We start from the raw sequence: 5,381 nt of genomic DNA, 5'->3' as shown, positions 1-5,381 counted from the left end.
TGAGCAGGCTCGTAACTTCTAGGGTTAGGAAGGGTAGTACATGCTTAAGCTGGTCTGACTTATGGTTGGTTTTTGCGCCAACGAGTAGTAGTCCGAACCCTAAGTTGAGGAGAACCGGTGGTTCTCGGGTCGAGTGGTTTTAGCCATTCCGGGGCTTGGCAGTTCGTTGCTTGGGTTGCTATTTTTGGATTATTTGGGTGAATTTTGATCGGGGGATCTTTTCCAGAAACGGGCATGCTCGGTTTTGTAAAAGTCTTGATTCTATGGATAAAGTGTCAGTGTGTCCTTGACCACTGGTTTTGGGGTTCATCATTCAACATAAGGTCTCTTGGTCTGTAGGTATGGTTACCCTCAATGATGGAGTGGGAACTTGGTTCATAGCATTCTCAAGTTTTGGTAACCTTCGGGATTATCTTAGACGTCTTCTCGAGCTAGATGCATTGTGGTGGAATCCATTCAATCTCAATCAAGTATGGAATCTTGTTTCGACGGATCGTAAGGATGTTTTCTATTATTGATTGAGGCTTTATATCGATTATCTCTGGTAATTATTTCTCTTTGGATGAGATTATGGGTTACCTAGGTATGTGTACGGTGATTATGGTGGTTCATCTCTTTTTCTTGTAGTGCTTTTGATGTTGACGCGCTAATGGGAGTTGGGTGAGTCACAAATCTATTGGTTAGACAGGGGAAGCAGTAAGGGTTGTGGGGAGTATCAGTTAGGTATCATAAAGTCACTATGGGAGGTATGCATCATAATATCCTTGTAATATCTCGAGTGGTTGTTCAGGTGGGGGTACACCTGGGCCGATAGGAGTTGGTTGTATTGTGGGAATTTTTGGTATGATCATCTTTGATCATCAAGGCACTAGTTGGTGATGGCATAGCAAGGGTCAAGGCTATTAAGGTTTGGTATGTCATATGGTTTGATTTTGGGTGAAGTTTGCGGTTGATATGTTTTTAAGGATCAACTTTGTGTGTTTCTGGTAGTGTCCGTAGTCAGGGACTGGGGGTAAATTCAAATGGATGCTCATCAGTTTTAGGGTCGTTCTTCGAGAAGAATACGAGTGGCCATTTTCAAGGGGGCTTTTGATGGAATGTGTTGGGAATTGCGAGTGTATTTGTGCAAGGTCTGGGCTCAGCAAGTTGTGAATTAAGAAATCTATATATGTCAAGGCATCAACTGGAGGGTTCAGGATTTAGCTTATGTATCGGTGCTCCGGGATTGTTCTACCTGTGTGAACGTCGTGCAAGTGATGAGGTTTCAATACCTTAGCAACAACATGTCAGTCCGGCGGTTAAGGAATCTATATCTTGTGTCTCTTTTGTGTTTATGGGATGTTACAGTATTTCAGATAGTTGGCTGACAGGTTGGGACGAGGGAGGTCTCGGTTGCTTTTGGGGAAGCAACAAGGAGGCAATGTGATGTTTCAGACAATAGTAGTGATTTGGGATCTTTGTGTGTGGGGTAGCTTGTTGATCAGGAAATGTTAAGCCTCCTGCAGTAGGATTAAATAATCTCAGAGTAATTAATTTGACCTAGTAACACAACTCTCGTTTGAGTCTAACCGTTGCGGGGATGAATCTTCTATTCGAAGGATTATCTGAGTCATCTGTTAAGTATTGGCGTTCTATATCTGGTTATGGTCAGTGAATTGTTCTGCCGGTAGCATCGAGATGATCGGGTTTGGAAGTGTTATGTTTGGTCTGTTATTCGTTGAGAACTTGGCATGGAGTTGTTTCAACATGGGCGGTCTGTTGGGGAGTCAGACCAATGTAGATTCCAGGTTTCGGAAAGGGTAGAAGTGGTTTCATTCGGGGGCTCAAGGTTTGTTTTTCTTCAAGACGAAAGTTTCGCTTTGGGTTCATTTGTCATGCAAACATTGTTTTATGCGCAGAATTTCCAGTTGCGTTCTTCAGGTTGTTTGTTTTAATACGAGTGTTAGGAAGGAGCGATTTCGAGAACGAAATCTATATTAAGTGGGGGAGAGTTGTAACACTCGGTTTTGGATTTGCTTCTTTATTCGAGGCTATGGCCCAATCTTCAGTGATAATGAAGCTTAGGGCCTTGGGAAAGGAAGAATTTGGCCCTTCTCGCGTGTGGGTGTTATGGTTGTTACGTCCAGTTTAGTGTTGTGTCTTTGGGCTCGTTAGCTAGTCCAGTTTTGTCTCCGGTATGGGCCTGTCCATCCGTGAGTACGTTGTAGGGTTTATTATATATAGATGCTTGCATGAATTCTTGAACGTAATGATTTTGATAGAGATTTTATAGCGTACACGTTCTTATCTTTTGTAACCCTAGAATCCTCTACAGCAGAAGTTCTTCATCGAGCTCTGCTGAGGATTGAGTTAATCGAATCATTCGACTCATTCAGATCCATACTTGTGTTTTTATCTCACTGTTTTTACTTTATTGATTTGCCTGTTATAAAGATCTAATCGATCAAAGAGTTTTTAAATACTCATCAATTGGTATCAGAGTAGGAGGCTGTGTAATTCATACACATCTTTTCTGTGAAAGAAGTGATTAGGGTTATTCCGCATTAACTGATATTTATTGAGCCGTCACTCCATAATTGACGTATCTCATTATTTATTCGTTTGCCCTAATACTGCATATTACAAGTCTGATCTTTCAAACAGGTTAAACAATTAAGCATGGACGATTCTCAATCTAATCCTATCAACATCTCAAACAGTATTGGATCAACGACGAAGATTCCTATTCTATACACCCAGGATTACGAAGTTTGGGCTCATCATTTTGAAGAGTATGTCATCGGATTTGAAGATAATGAGTATCTTATTTGGGAAGCCATTGTGTTTGGACCATTTGCTCACTCAGGAACATCCAAGATCATTAAAACTCAGAAAGAATATAATGATATGTTAAAAGATGTAAAAGACGTTGCTCAAGACGAAAAGGAGAAGTTTCAGTGCAACATCAAAGCATTGAGACTGATCCGATTCGCTCTTCAATCTGACACGTTTAGGTTGGTGAGTTCCTGCAGTACCGCTAAAGAAATCTGGGATAGGTTGCGAGAGCTGTATTCCACAGATGAAGATTTGGAGCACTCTATTCAGACATTGCTTTTGTCTGAGTTTGGAGAATTCAAGCAAAATTCTGATGAGACCGTCACACAAACGTTTGATCACTTCAATCATCTTCTTAGCAAAATGATCAAACATGATATCAAAAGGAAGCTGATTGAACAGAAGGTCACCTTTTTGAATGGCTTACGATCTGAATGGAGAGCTGTTGTGTCCACAGTTAAAGCTCATGAGCAGTTCAAGTCATATTCATTGGCTAAACTGGTGGGGATTCTAAAATCCCAAGAAAAGATTGTGATGCAAGAGAAGAATGTGGTCTCAAGTTTGGGGTCCTTGGCCCTCTTGTCCAAAAGCAAGAATGTAGTAGAAGATGAAGATCTAAACCTGGAGGACTACGATATTACCTCAGAAGATTATGCTATGATGGTGTCCAATCCAAAAAGGTTCATCAAGAAGAGGTTTCCTACCAATAAAAACCGAAATTGGCAGGGAAGCTACAGTTCAGAAAAGGTAAGGGAGGAGCCGAAGACTGAGGAACCAAAGAAAGAGGCGAAGGTTGAAGGAGATTCTGGTGTCAACTGCTACTACTGTGGAGGAAAGAACCATTATGCCAAAGATTGTGTTCTGAAGAAAATGGAAGAGAAGGATGAGGAGAAAGATGAAGAGGCTGTCTTGATGAAAAAGCTGGAAGAGATCAAGAGGAAGAAAGCTGCTACTAACCCTTCTATGAATGCTCTTATTGTACAGGGTTCGGCAGAGGATGACGAGTTCGGTGGCGTGCAGGTGTGGTCAACCGACTCAGAAGATGATGAGGTGAGAAAGCCTTCGCATGGAAAGGCGTATGTGGCAAGAGGTGGTGAAAGCGGCGGAAAGTGTTTGATGGTGACTGACGTATCTCACATGAGGGGATACAATACAAATGGTGGAAATGAGGACACCAAGGAGCGAGAGGACTTATGCTTCACAGCAAAACCTCTCAGTGTGCAGATCAATGAACTTGACGAATTGATCAAGAAGGTACAATCTATTTTTATCTCGTTCAAAGTTCCACATAAATCATATGAAAAGGAATTAAATAACTTAAATTCAAGAATCTCAAATCTGGATAGTTGTTTAAGTCAAACACGGGTCACCAATTCTAACATAACTGACCAAATAAACAGGGTGTCATCCAAGAGTGAGGAGCGAAGGATGTGGATTGAGCAGAAGGAGTCAGAGCTGATTAAGTCTAAGGATGAAAACATTTATTTACAAAGAGACAATTTAAAACTTTTAAAACAAAGAAATGTTTTTTGTTTGATTGCTAAAAGACTTTATGCTAACATTACTCAACTTCATCCGAATTGTGAAATAGGGCAGAAAATACATCGCATGATTTTACCCTTCCTTGAGTTTAAGGAGGATGAAATCGATGTTGAGACATACAACTGTGAAAGTGTTGTATCATCTGATGATGTGAATCCCACTTACATGTATGGTCTGGACAAAATAGAATCTTTTATAAAGTCCAAAGACTATAAGGACATGCTGAAAAATCTTTTGGATGAAAACGATAAACTGAAACTAAGGACCGAAACCATACAAAAATTCGACTCATTGAATGCTAATTTAAGTTCAGAAAATAAAATTGATGTTGAAAATGCATCTAAACTTAATGAGGACGATGATATGAGTGAAATTTCTGTAGAGGATGTAGTCGACTGTTCTGAGTTTGTCAAGAGCGAACCCGAAAACCACAAAAATCTTATTTCTGAAAACTCTGTGGAGTTCGCTCGTTTGTCCCAAAATAAGTCCCCGATTCTTGAAGAAAAGGCTGTTGTGTACCAAAAGGTGAGAACAACACCAAATCAGGTGTATAAGGTCACAGGAGTAACCGAGCATCAAACAGCTGAACTCACTGCCATAGTGAACGAAGATAACGCAGATGGCTGTGATGAGTTCTTCTGGTCAGCTCCTATAGATAATGCCGACGAAACAGTTGGTTTGTCAGAGCCAACGTCCTGGAAAACAAAAGGAAGATATGTACCAGAGCCGCTGAACAAGCCTGACAACTTTGACGTACCAAGCACAAGTGGCACAAAAGAAATACCTGTAGAAGAAGTCACTTCCACAAGCACAACATCATCTGTGAAAAGTGAACCGGCTGACAAGAAGCTGAAACAAAAGGCTAACATTCACAGACAGCCGAAACAAGTGAAAAATCAAAAGCAGCAAATGTCACACCCCAAAACCAAGAATGGCGGAAACGTTCCGGGGCGGAGGACGTCATGTACAGTATCACAACATAGTAAATGTAAATAAGCAAACAACATCATCCATTGCATTAAATA

This window comes from Lactuca serriola, chromosome 8, assembly GCF_051521515.1.
Source record: "Lactuca serriola cultivar US96UC23 chromosome 8, Lser_US96UC23_V15, whole genome shotgun sequence".
NCBI classification, from domain to species: Eukaryota; Viridiplantae; Streptophyta; class Magnoliopsida; order Asterales; family Asteraceae; genus Lactuca; species Lactuca serriola.
The sequence above is the reverse complement of the archived record's forward strand: the minus strand, read 5'-3'. Positions refer to the sequence as shown.